This window comes from Anolis carolinensis, chromosome 2 (genome assembly GCF_035594765.1).
Source record: "Anolis carolinensis isolate JA03-04 chromosome 2, rAnoCar3.1.pri, whole genome shotgun sequence".
Classification (NCBI taxonomy): domain Eukaryota; kingdom Metazoa; phylum Chordata; class Lepidosauria; order Squamata; family Dactyloidae; genus Anolis; species Anolis carolinensis.
This window is the reverse complement of record NC_085842.1, coordinates 150,479,284-150,493,804: the sequence shown is the minus strand read 5'-3', so window position 1 is coordinate 150,493,804 and position 14,521 is coordinate 150,479,284.

Sequence of the window (14,521 nt, the reverse complement as noted above, 5' to 3'; positions counted from 1 at the left end):
TCCGTCCTTCTGGGGCATCCAGACTTTCTGGAGCCTGAGAACAAGCAGAAGAGAAGACAAAAAATTGCAAGGGAAATGCAGGCAAATCAGGTAGCCTTTGGAAGACAAAGGTGAGTGCAAGGAAGGGTGGCAGCTCTCAATGTTAATCCCCCCATGCACGCCCACAAGTACAGAGGCACTCTTTTACAACTTACCACAGTTAGTTTCTAGCTTTTTATTGATCTCTCTCTCTCAGTCGCATAGTCGTTTCTGACTCTTCGTGACCTCATGGACCAGTCCACGCCAGAGCTCCTCTTTATTGATAGAGTGAGGATGTAACTCCTGAAGCAGAGACAAAATCTCCATGCTCTCTTACTGGTCAGTGCCAGGCTAGCCTGAAATAATTTGCCCAGGCAAGAAAATGCAGGAAGAGATGCAAGAAAATAGGGCTGGTTCTGGCAGTGGAGGAGGGGGAACGCACCTGCAGCTTGACACTCATTCCACCTCCTTGTCTGCTACTGCATTCCCAACTATTGGATAGTGACAGGGTGGTGTTTCCTCAAAACTGTTTCCAACAATGCCCAGTCTTGTGACTCAGGTTTAGATTATTATTTCTTCTTCCCATTGTCCTACTGCAATGCTATTTTTTCCACTGGCAGAGGCCATCTGCTTTCTGACCACAGCCCCTGGGGAATGGGAGCAAGATGTAGGCAGCAGCTATTACTCAGTCTCTTAACAGGCAAAATATGACACCAAAAAGAGCAACAGTCTCCCCGTTCAAATTACAGAATTATAACACTATTGTTCAACTTTAACTCCCATGGTTCCATTCTATGTAATAGCCCCAGTGGCGCAATGGGTAAAACCCTTGTGCTGGCAGGACTGCTGACCGACAGGTCAGCGGTTCAAATCCAGGGAGCGGGTGAGCTCCCTCTACCAGCTCCAGCTCCCCATGCGGGGACATGAGAGAAGCTTCCCACAAGGATGGTAAACATCAACATCTGGGCGTCCCCTGAGCAATGTCCTTGCAGACAGCCAATTCTCTCACACCAGAAGTGACTTGCAGTTTCTCAAGTCACTCCTGACACACAAAAAATCCTATGGAATCCAGGGATTTGTTGTTAGGTGTGGAACTGGAATTCCCTAGCTAACATCTTTAAATATATTTCCCTAAACAATCAGTGCCAGGATTTCATAGGACCAGAGGCGGTTCAACCACCAGGCCAACTAGGCAGTTGCCTGTAGCGCCATCTTGTTGGGGGCGCCATTGAGGCAACTGCTGTCTCCTGCGGCCTACCTCCGCAAGGTATTGAACTGCTTTTTCTGTTGATTTGTTGTAAAACATGATGTTTTCGTGCTTAATTTGTAAAATCATAATGTAATTAGATGTTTAAAAGGCTTTTCCATAATCCCTCCTTATTATCAAACATTTTCGCTTATCCAACGCTTTTATTTTTCAGTGATTGGTTTTGGGGGGGGGGGGGGCGCGCCAAAATTCTGTTCGCCTACACTTGAAAAATACCTAGGGCCGGCTCTGCATAGGACAGAGCCTTGGCAGTTAATGGAGCATTAGAGCGATAAGGTGTCAATGGGTCCCTGGAGTTTACATACCTCACCAGGAAGTCCAGAGACACACAGTGTTATAGATTCTAGGCAGGGCTCATTTTCTGGGAACATATTGCTCACACAGGTTAAATGGATAGTTGTTGCAATTGAGGAACACAGGCCATGACGGAAGCATCTTGTTTGCCTGGCTGCAAGGCTCTTCTCTTGAAAAGAAGGGTGACGTGGAGGGGCGAAGGAACTATGCATGCAGTGAGAAGGGAATAATTCTGATCTTCTTGTACAAAAGAAAGGAAAAAATTGCCTGGTAAGAAAGTCAAGAGGCAGGGCTCCTTGAAAGGTACCTATGGGCCAGTTCCTTCCAGTCCCAAAGCCCTTTTCCCCATTCAAGCACAGGTACCAACATAAGTAATTACACTATCCACTGCTTGAAAATATTTCCACTCCTAATATTCCAAAGAGCAAGACTTGATTTTGCCATTTTGTATAAGGGACGCACAGTTCTACTATACCACTATGTATCATGGGACTCAAGCACCTATGGCCTTTGGTATACACACAGGATCCTGGAACCCAATCCCAGGTGAAATCAAAGGCTCCGTGGAAAACTTTTGCTCTCACACACTTACTCACTCACTCATTCACTCTCTGGTGATTGGTGATATGTAGGAGACATGCTTGGAATACTTGAAAAGTGCCTTCCATCACAAGAGTTCACCAGTGTGGGAGGAGAGGGTGAAGGCAGAGGACTTTATAGAGTTATTCTCAAGAGTTCAGATGGCACCATGATCAAGCAAAGAAAATTGGACTTTAGTCATAAGGCAGGTCTAATTGCATCTCCATCCGACTGGCTCCACCAAAACTGGCCTTACTTTGGAGTGATGAGCAGCCACTTAGGTAGCTAGTCTCAGAGGGGATATCCCCTGTCTCCAGTCTCCAATCTCCAGTATGAATTTCTGTGTGTCAGTACAAACACAGGTGAGGGTGTATACATGTCAACTGTGCCTCTCCTTTGGGAAGGACTTTGTTGCCTCTCATTCTCCTAGATTCACTTTCTTTATTTTCCCAACCTTTACATTATGATGTAATTCCAATCTCTTACATAACAGGAAGACATATATTTTACAGGGCCCCAACAAAAACATTGGAACAGGGAAGGCACAAGGGTGCAGCCAGCAACACCCACAGCTCACAGTCATGATGTCTGTGGTGAGAGAGTTTTACCAATGAGCTTCCTTATGGAATCATGAAGGAGGTTTTCTTCTTTTTAAATAGGTGCAGAAACGATGTTGGACTCTCAGGGAAGCCACTGAAATGCTGTCTGAATTTGTCAGGGTGATGAAGCTTGAAGAGTACATTCTCATCAGGACAACAGCCAAAGTCAAACAAGATACAGCCAGCTCTTGGTATCCAATCCATGGATTCAACCAACCGTGGCTTCAAAATATTGTGTGTGTGTGTGTGTGTGGGGGGGGGGGGGGGGGGGTCAAAAAGCAACGCTTGGTTTGCCGTTTTATGTAAGTGAAAATATTTGACTATGCCTTTGTATATAATGGGACTTGACCATGCACAGATTTTGGTATCCTTAGGGGTTCTAGAATCAAACTCCAGCAAGTACCAGGATTTAACCAGGATTTATATATAACTATAACTAACTTTAACTATAACTATAACACAGACACAGACACATAGACACACACACACACACACACACACACAATATTAGCAGACCAGCAGACCACAGATTGAATGACCACAGTGTACAGGAAAGAGCCTGAAAGTAACCTGGCATCCTTCAGGTATGTTGGACTACATACCCAATCAATCCCAGTCAGCATGCCATGATGGGTGGTAGTGGGTATTGTAGTCTGGTGCTTCTGCATGGTGCAAGTTTGAGGTAGTATGCAGCCCAGCAGCCATACTGAAACACTGAATGCTTAGAGCGCTGAGCAAGACTGTGTGTAGATGTACCTCCAATTTACCTGTTGCCTTATGATGACTCCACAAATTTCATAGTTTTTTTCTTAGGCAGGGAATACTCACTCAGAAGTGGTTTTGCCAGTTCCTTCCTCTGAAATATAGCCTGCAGCACCTGGCATGCAGATGTTATTTATGTTGAAGGAGGCATATCTTTAATTCATCCTTAGGTCTACAGAACATGAGGAATATTCCAGAGCCATGCGACCCCACCTAAGGGTACACAGAGGTGTGTCACAAAGCCCAAGCAGTGTAGCTTGTGAGGGAGGACAATCGTTGCTCTGACGTGCAGGGAGAAAAGACTGTTAATCGGTGAACTGATCTGTCAATTATCTTGCTCCTCTCCTCATGCTTTAGGTGGACAGTCTGCTTCTTTTATTCTTAAAGCGATCCATATACATTTTGAAAAAAACATAATCACATAATCCATTTTAAAAAGACCTGAAAAAGTGCCCAAGAAAGATGGAGATTTGTAAGGTCACCAGTTCCAGCTAATCAGGACTGTGCACACCTGGCCCCGGCTGCAACTCTGCAAAACCAGTTTTCTCTGAATTCAGTTTGGGAGAGAAAAAGGGACATTTTGGAGCCCAACCTATAGAGCATAATGCCACAAGAACCTTTTGCCACACCTTTGGCAGCTACTTGCGTAAGTGCACTAGTTTTAAGCAGCATTTTCCAAACAGTAGTAGCCAACTCCAGCAGCATTATCCCTAAGAAAGGATTGGTGTTGTTATGTGCTTCAAATCAACTTTGATTTACAGTGACCCTATCCCAGGGTTTTCGTGGCAAAATTTCATTAGAGGGGGTTTGCCCTTGCTCTGAGGATGAGACAGTTCACCCAGAGAGTTTCCATGGCTAAATGGCGATTCAAATCACCTAGAATCCTAGGCTGCGTCCAGAGCCGTCCCGAGGAAATTTTTGGGAGTAGGCAGCCGGAATTTTGGCGCCCCTCCCAAATTTTGGTGCCCCCCCCCAAACAATTTGCTGATAAATACCGGTGTGGAGGCGTTGGCAGCGGCGGCGGAAGGCCCAGCTACCTGTCCATGCGGCTCCCCTCCTACTCTCCCTCGGACTCTGAGTACTCCTCACCCGCCGCCTGCCCATCGATGGGCCTACACGTGTGCGCAGGCTGATCACCCAAAAAGCATGGTCGATCGGCCTGCTTGCGTGCGCAGGCCTTCCAATCAACTGCATGGTCGATTGGAAGGCCTGCTCATGCGCGCAGGCCGATCGACCATGCTTTTTGGGTGATCGGCCTGTGCATACGCGCAGGCCCATCGACGGCTGGGCGGCGGGCGAAGAGTCCTCGGAGTCTGAGGGAGAGCAGGAGGGAGGCCACGCAGAAGGGTGGCTGGGCCTTCTGCTGCCACCGCCGCCGCCGCCTCAACAGTGCCCCCACATGGTCTGCGCCACAGGCAACCGCTTAATTCGCCTCAATGTTGGATCACCTCTGGGTGCGCCTATAGGCCTCCACAACTTGGCAGTTGCAAAGGGCTATTAAAAAAGGTCAGCAGGCAACTCCTTCTCCCTTTCTCTGTGCCTGCAAGTTATCATGTGACTACGAGTTTGCCCCACCCCCTTCCATTCCCTTTTTGCCAGTGTGAGACTGGGGATGGGCTTCCCCTCACTGATCAGTCCTTCCCCTACCTGCCTCCCAAGGGCTGCAGGAAAGCCCTTTGTGGGCTGCATGTGGCTTGTGGGCCGTATGTTGTGCAGGCCTTATCTATACTGTAGCATTAAAGCAGTTCTACACGAGATCAGCAGTGATGGTTCAATGCTATGGGATCCTGGGATTTGTGGTTTGATGAGGCACCAGCACTCTTTGGCTAAAAGCCTTGCAAAAATACCAGTACATCTATAATGCATTACGGATGCTTCCTGACAGCGCCAAAACGTCAGTTTAAGAAGAGGGACAAACAAACTCGGGACCTCAGAGCAGGTCCCCACACAGACCTGCTGGTCCCGGACTTTCTTCTCCCGCCATCTTCACAGTCCTTCTGTGTCTTGGGATAAAATGGAGGGCAGGTGGGAGACATCCCCCATAAGGTTTTTTTAAAACAAATAACCACTCAATTATGCGTTGATGCGTCTATGCGCACATGTGAATATCCTAATACAAATATGGAGAAATTCTTAAGTGCGCATAGACGCATCAGCGCATAACGGTGGGATTTTTAAAAAAATGCCACTGGATTTCCTTCTTTCCCCAATTGCTTATTCACAATCTATTTAATATTGCAAAGTTTAAAATAAACACTTTTAGAGACCTCTAATGGTTCTCTGCTTCTACTTTCTTTAAACCAGCTAGAAATCAGCTCTGTCTCCATGGGGGCACAAACAGCTGACCAGCTGTTTCGAGCCTTTAAAAACCAGCACGAGCCCTGGGAAGCAGTCTCTAAAGGGGGTAAAGAGGGAAATCCCGAACTTTACATGACTGTAAGGCCACACAGTCATGGGAAAATCCACTTTTTTCGCCCAGAACTGGAATAAAAGAGGATCTTTTTGAATTTGGTTTTCCCTCCGTTGCTGTGATTGAGCATACATTTAGCACAAATATCATCTACCCCCCCCCCCTTAACCCGTTCTCTCCTGAATTATAGGTGCTGTCTGGAAACACCCTAATTCTAATTTACTAATAAGTTTGTACTCAGCACTTTACCCCTCACCCAACCTCACAGTCTGGTTTTTGCACAAGTCCATGCCCAGCCCTCTCTATCCTGATCATGCCCATTTTCGCATTCCTGGATGCTGGCTGTTGAATTGGTTAATATAGTTTTAATGCTGCCTATATATTTTGTTGTTTTTAATTGTGTTTATTTGGTCTGGGATATCTTATGATGTTTTAACTGTGTTTTTAACTGATGATTTCTGTTGTATGTCTTGGGCTTGGTCCCACTTGTAAGCCGCCCCGGGTCCCTTACGGGAGACGGCTGATGGGGTATGAAAATAAACTTATTGTTATATTATTATTCTAGAGTTAGATGTATTGCCAGTTAAATCCTCAAATCACTATACACTGCTGTCTATTTCTGAAAAGGGTGGGTAAATGGAAAAAGGAGTGGACCTTCATAACAGCAGCTACACCTGCTGAAATTCCTTCTTTTACATACCTGTTAAAGGTGTGGAAATTCCACCCTCTCTTCACTCTCTGACCATTCTTGTGAATGCATTTATAAATACTCCAGAAAAGTCAACCGTCCTATTGAAACAGCTCCAGCTGGCTGCCGATAACCTTCCAGGCCCAATTTAAGGTACTGGCCATCACCTATAAAACCGTAAATGGTTCGGGTCCGGCTTATCTTTGTGATTGCATGTCTTACTACCAAACTGCAAGAGCAGTGAGGCCTGCCAGGGAGGCCCTCCTCTCGCTCCCGCCGCTGTCTCAACACGGCTAGTGGGGACTAGGGAAAGGGCCTTATTTTCGGCAGCCCCCCAGCTCTGGAACTCCTTCTGAGGGAAATTAGATCAGCCCCAACTCTGGCCACATTCCGAAAAGGGTTGAAAACCTGCTATTTCAGCGTGCGTTCGACTGAACTGGCATACTGACGCTATCCCTCTCCAATGTCCCCATCCCCATCTACTGCACTTTATTTGGCCCAGCTCCAGAGATTGGAATGACTTCACATATATATATTTTATCTCCTGATCCCATCAAATACCCTAACAGTGCCTTGTCTACTGTTCATTATGTTTTATTGTTTATATGCTTGTTTTATATGTTCTTGTTTTAAATGCATTTGATACTGTATTTTATGATATACTGGGCTTCTTCCCCATGTGAGCCGCCCCGAGTCCCTCTGGGGAGATGGGGTGGGATACAAAAATAATGTTGTTGTTGTTGTTGTTGTTGTTGTTGTTACAGAAGCTGACTGAGCAAATGAGAGGATCAACCCTAAGACATTTTTGCTTTCTTAAGCACAGCATCCATTTGTACTCAGCTCAACGCAGGGGAGATGTAGTCAACTATGTTATTTTGACATGGGAGGAAAATCCAAAACCAAGGATGTGAACCCATCTCTGATAGTAAAAATTGTAAGAATTGCTGTTTAAATAACTGGCACCCAAGGTCTGTTGCCTGTGATTGTTAGCCCATCCTAATGACAGGACTACCCTTGACTTCAAAACACTGTTGGGACAGTATACTCCAGCAGGCAGTAGATATGAGAGCTCAGGGCTTGCTGCACAGTATGCCCAGCTATGTCCTTGCACAACTTCCTACATGTTTTTGCCACCTGGCCTTGGCTACCCAAGGTGGCCATCTTACTGTGTCATGGGCTAGGACAGTGGTTCTCAACCTGTGGGTTCCTAGGTGTTTTGGCCTACAACTCCTAGAAATCTCAGCCAGTTTACCAGCTGTTAGGATTACGGGGAGTTGAAGGCCAAAATATCTGGGGACCCATAGATTGAGTACCACTGGGCTAGGACCAACCCAGGAATTTCAGGCAGCAGCCTTGTTTCATTTGGAAACTTTCTAGAACAATGGTAGGAAATACCTTTATAAAGCTTTTTTAATTAAAAAGTTCACAAATGTTGTCCTGTGTCATCTAAAAGGAGGGGGTTGGGATCATGTAGACTCCAGATGTTGTTGAACAGCAGCCCAAGACAGTGCAGCCAATAGGGAAATGTACCTTGACTTTTCCTACCAGGCTGGTGAGTTTGGGAGGCCTTGATCCTGTCACAGGCAAAAACTGAGAGTTATTGAGTGGCATGAAAGGGTTGCTTTGTATTAGAAACCTTGTTGGTTTTTAAAAAAATGCCTTTGAAGTTGGAAAAAGACATGAAGATTGAGAACAGATTTATTTATTTATTTATTTATTTATTTATTTATTTATTTATTTATTTATTTATGGCATTTTTATATTGCCTTTCTCCAAGGACTCAAGGTGGTTTACAACAATAGATAAAACATAACAGTATAAATAACCAATTAAAAAATCTCGTCAGTCCTTGTTGGACATAAAACTATCAAAAATGATTAAAAGCACTCTAAAATGCCCAGAAAGGTAAAATATAATTATAATGTGCAAGCACTAGGCTTCTGTCACCTTAGTTAAAAGCTATTACACATAAGAAAGTTTTCAAGTTTTTCCTAAAGGCCAAGAAGGTGGGCGTTGTTCTTATTGCTTCTGGCAAAGCATTCCAAAGTTTTGGTGCCGCACCCGAGAATGTGCCATCTCTAGCCAATTTTAAATGACAGCTGTCCCTAAACTGAGCGGATAGGAGCATTTCACTACTTGATTTTAATAATCTACCCAGCCTTTATGGTAGGGTACAATGTCTCAAGTATCCTGGACCAAAACCATGTAGGTCCGTGTAGATTGGGAGAGTGATTGTTAACTGTTGTTAACCCGCTGTTCTCTTAGCTGTGGGAAAGGAAAGGTGGGTCTTGCTCGCACACTTCATTTTCTTTGTTAGCTTCTTCAGTGTATATCCCTTGGAAGCCCATCTTCCATCCTTTGCATGGGAATAGAGGAGTCCATTACAATCTAGGGGTCTCACATATCATACAACAGGGACTAAGTTTGATTGCTGATGGAGGGATACTCTTGGTGGAATTGACTAAAGATCCCAGATCTACCATTGGCTGAGTCTCCATCATCTCATCCACTTTGTACCATCTGCTTCATCGTTGGCCACCAATAAAGCTTATGCTATAACAGTAACATGTACCAATATTTGGCAGCAAAATAACTTTACAAGTCAGCAAAATATGCTGGAGAATACAGTGCAGTCCAAAAACATCTGGACGATCTAGGATCCCTACCCTGGACTAAGAAATGTATTGCAGCATAGATCTGGGGCGCTACAGCCCACTTCACCAGGTGCATCTGATAAAGTGAAGTATAATCTATTATAGCTTAAGTTACCATAAATTTGTTTTTACTCTGTTGTTTTTATTGGCACAGATTAATTTGGGAATTCTTTCAAAGAGCTTTCAAGTCCTTCATCTCATCCAATGTCTTATTTCAAAAATCAGAATAAAAAGTGAGGTGAGGAAAAATACCAATCCCACAAAGCAGCAAAATTGTGATGGTCCTAAAACAAAAATAGAGAAGTGTTAGCCAGAGTTTGTTTGTTTATTCATTCAGTTGTTTCCTGACTCTTTGTGACCTCATGGACCAGTCCATGCCAGAGCTCCCTGTTGGCCATAGCTACCTCCAGCAATATCAAGGTCAAGCCAGTCACTTCAAGGATAACATCCATTCATCTTGTCCTTGGTCACCCCCTTTTCCTTTGTCCTTCCATTTTCCCCAGCATCATTCTCTTCTTTAAGCTATCCTGTCTTCTCATTATGTGGCCAAAGTATTTAATCTTTGCCTTTAATATCCTTCCCTCCAGTGAGCAGGTGGGATTTATTTCCTGGAGTATGGACTGGTTGGATCTTCTTGTGGTCCAAGGCACTCTCAAAAGTTTCCTCCACCACCACAGTTCAAAAGCGTCGATCTTCCTTCGCTCAGCCTTCCTTATGGTCCAGCTTTTGCATCCAGCGTTAGCTTCCTGCAAAAGTCATTTAAATTCTGCCAAAGGCTGCAAGGACAAAATAGTAGGTCTTGTTTTCTCCTGGAAAGTGTAAATGGCCAAAAGTTATCCAGTTATCTCTTTAGGACAGCTCCAAACACACAGATTTCTTTGGGAGACAAAAAGAGGAGAGGAAAATATAACTTAGTGACCTATATATAAGCAAAACAGGAAATTATTTCTAGTAGTAGGTACAAAGTCAATAGAAGCCAAATGAGATAGGGATGGCTAGTGGTTGGAAGGCATGCTGATTCTTCCATAGGGAATGTTTAGCTTATCTGGAAGATGATCTTGCTGTGAAGTGAAAATCCCCTTCTTGAGTGGCTACAGCCACCATTTGCCAAAGTAAATAACAATTTGCCGGTAGCCTGTGCATTTCCTTATAATACAGAGGAACACATCAGCTGATGCAGGTTCTCACAGCCCAGTGCTGCAAGAAAGGGGGAAAGAAATCTTTCAACTAAATCCCCTACAAACAATACTTTAAAAGGTGCAAAATCCCTACTCTCTCTTGCATTTTACAACTTTTAAACCTCATTAAAAATGACAACAGAACAAAGCTGGCTATTATCTAGATTTAACTCCTACATCTCTTTATCTTTGAGCTTCCTGCCAGAGGAGATTCTGAGATCACAGCCACATGGTTTCATAGATTAATTATTTAAAGAAACAACAAAACAAATGTTTGGAGAATTGCAAGTTAGCCCATGGGACAATGGCCTTTCAAACCCTCTGCCAAACCATGTCCCATAACCTAGTTCTTGTTGAAAACTTAACAGCAAATGATTGTTCTTATAAATTGTGGCAATTTGTTCCATGTTGACTGAGGGATTTGCAGAAATTTCTTTGGGTCTTCTTTTGGCCATTGTTTTCCTCACCAGGGAGCACTACAGTGAAATTGCTGCTGTGATCACTGACCAGATCATGTACTGCACCTACACTGCCCAAATGTAAGTCTTTGTATAGTGTAGAAAGGAGTCTTTATTGAAGCCTAGACATATGTAAAACACAATATGTAGCCATTTGTTACAGCCTAAATATGCCTAAATGCACCAAATCCTGGAAACTAAGCACAGCGAGCCCTCGTTATTACATAAAAGGTAAAGGTTTCCCCTGACTTTAGGTCCAGTCATGTCTGACTCTGGGGGTTGGTGCTCATCTCCATTTCTAAGCCGAAGAGCCGGCGTTGTCCGTAGACACCTCCAAGGTCATGTGGCCGGCATGACTGCATGGAGCGCCGTTACCTTCCCGCCGGAGCGGTACCTATTGATCTACTCACATTGGCATGTTTTCAAACTGCTAGGTTGGCAGAAGCTGGAGCAAGAGCAGGCGCTCACTCCGCTTCCAGGATTTGAACCTGGGACCTTTCAGTCTGCAAGCACAGCAGCTCAGTGCTTTAACACACTTCGCCACCAGGGCTCCTTTATTACATACTTAGATGGAAAACTGCCAGTGAATATCATGTGCTGTAAGCTATATTTCAGAGGAAAGAACTGACAGAACCACCTCTGAGAATTCATTCCCAAGGAAAACTTTTTGAAAGTTTTTAAAAATATATCCTACATAGTATTCATCGGTGGCCTCCCATCCAAGTACTAACCAGGGCTGACCCTGCTTAGCCCCCAAGGTCAGATCTGGTGTCTTGATGGTATTTCAGGCCAACCTATCTAGTGAATATGATCCTGTAATAAGTACTGCAAAATGAAAGACCCTGGAGTACCACTGTGGAGCAGGCGGTAGTGACCTAAATGGCTATAATTTGACGTGCTATAAAACAGTGTACAGAGCCAATTTGCTGCTTTGCTGCTAAACAAGGCTATGAAAAAATACACTTCAGTTGCGTCTAAATCAGCCTGCATTATCATTTAACAGTTCGGTTATATCCCAAACAAGCTTTTCTTTTCTGCTCAGAAACAAGCGTGGAAACTGAACAAAAAACATCCTCCTTTGTGGTAAGAAGCCACAGGAAACAGATTGGGGAGGGGAAACTTTGCTGGGCAAATAGTGCATCAAACAATGAGCTTCCTGCTTTTATAAGAGAAATGTGATCTCTCCAGGGAGGCGATTGCTGAACCAAAGCGCAGGAAGGGAATGACTTCTAGTCCTTCCCAAGAGAGTCTGTTTATGATTGGGATTGGTTTGGGTTCGATTTGCTTGCAAGCTGGGGATATATTTCTCCACAGCCATCCATTCTCCCAGCCCCCATAACTCTGAAATCCGTTCCCCTCTAAGAGAAGTCACTTCCTGGTGCTTTCAAACTCTGCATGTGAAATGTGTTATTCAGAGCAGCGAGGCATGCTTCTAGCAGTAGCTGCTGCCCTTGTAGAGAATGACAGCCTATGACTCAAGATCAGCCTCTGAGGACCTCTCTTATATTATCCCTGGCGGTGTTAATTCCCTAGGTTTTATGTCACGGAGGTCTTAAACCCTGCTGTTGGTGCGCAGCAAGAAACCAAGCCAAGTGTACTGCACTGCATTCATTCCAACACACACACAGCATTTTACGATTTGTAATAATTTCAGATCAGGATACATTTGCATTGCCTATTCTATGGAAGAGTACCAGCTGCCTGTCATCCTTGTGATAGTTCCTATAGCAATGCATATGTGCTTTTCAGTCACCTGTTGGCTTAGGATGACCCCATGAATTTCATAGAGATTTTTCATACAAGAAATACTGGGAGGTATTTTTACCTATTCTTTCCTCTGAAATATAGTCTACCGCACTGGTATTTGATGGCAGTCTCCTATCCAAGTACTAACCAGGGCTGATCGTGCTTAGCTTCCAAGATCAGATGGAATTTGGCCGTTTTAAGGTATTTAGGTCTCTATGCAATTTCTTGTTACTGTATGCCTTCAAGGCATTTCTGACTTTGGGGACCATAGGGTTTTCTTGGCAAGACTTGTTCAGAAGAGGTTTGCCATTACCTTCTTCTGATGATGAGAAAATAGGCAGCGAGATAGTGTGCAATGGATTTAATCAAACCCTGGTCTCTAGACTTGTAGTCCAATATTCAGACTACAGCACCATATAAGAGAGTCTCTCTGTTTAATAAAAATAGTTTCAGCTCAACTAGGAACAGGTTTTTGTTAAGATGAAGGATCTTATCTACTCTAGACCAAGTCTATCCAAGAGTCTTCCGATAAATTCATTTACCCCATAGCTACTGTAGGGATTGAAGATAACCAAAGAAGGAATGGAGAGATGGAGAGGAGCAGCAGCAGTAGCAGCAGCAACAACAACAGGAGGAGGAGGAGGAGGAGGATGATGATGATGATGATGATGATGATTATTATTATTATTATTATTTATACCCTTCTTTTTCTCTCCACAAGGATACTCATCCATGGCCCTTGCTGATGAAGACATTTGGGAGATCTAACCCTGAGCTCCACTCCACCATTACTTTCAGCTGCCTATCAGAAAAATATTTATTCTGCCTTGTCCTCACAGCTGAATCAGAACAAGAGTACAGATATGAAGTCCTGGCTGTAAATGCAGAAAAAATTAAATAGAAACTGTATTTTCTAGTTTTTTCCAGAAAAAGTATAAAAAGTGAAATATTAAGTCCGTTAGAGTCTCACTTAGCCAACATAAACGGGCGGGCAGAATGTTGGATAAGCGAATATGTTGGATAATAAGGCGGCATTAAGGAAAAGCCTATTAAACATCAAATTAGGTTATGATTTTACGAATGAAGCACCAAAACATCATGTTAGACAACAAATTTGGCAGAAAAAGTAGTTCAATACGCAGTAATGCTATGTAGTAATTACTGTATTTATGAATTTAGCACCAAAATATCACGATATATTGAAAACATTGACTAGAAAAATGCGTTGGATAATCCAGAACGTTGGATAAGCGAGTGTTGGATAAGTGAGACTCTACTGTATTTTCTTTTAGAATGTTGAAGAAATGATAATGATGAACATGCAAATGTGAGTAGATCAATAAGTACTGCTTCGGCGGGAAGGAAATAGCGCTCTATGCAGTCATGCCAGCCACATGACCTTGGAGGTGTCTACAGACAATGTCGGCTGTTCGTCTTAGGAATGGAGATGAAGAAAAACCCATAGAGTTGGACATGACTAGACTTAATGTCAGGCAAAAACCTTTACCTTTACCTTTACCTTTACCTTATGATGAAGAAATGTTTAAGATAAACTTCGACGCATTTAATGGCCTCCCCAAAAAACATTTCTTAAAACTTTGTAAGAACAAGGCTTTTATGTAGGTCAATGTATAGGTACAGGTAAAGGTTTTCCCTGATATTAAGTCTAGTTGTGTCCAACTCTGGGGGTTGGTTCTCATCTCTATTACTAAGCCGAAGAGCCGGCATTGTCCGTAGACGCCTCCAAGGTCATGTGGCTGGCGTGACTGCATGGAGTGCCATTGCCTTCCTGCTGGAGTGGTACCTATTGATCTACTCACATTTGCGTGTTTTCAAACTTCTAGGGTGACAGAAGCTGGGGCTAACAG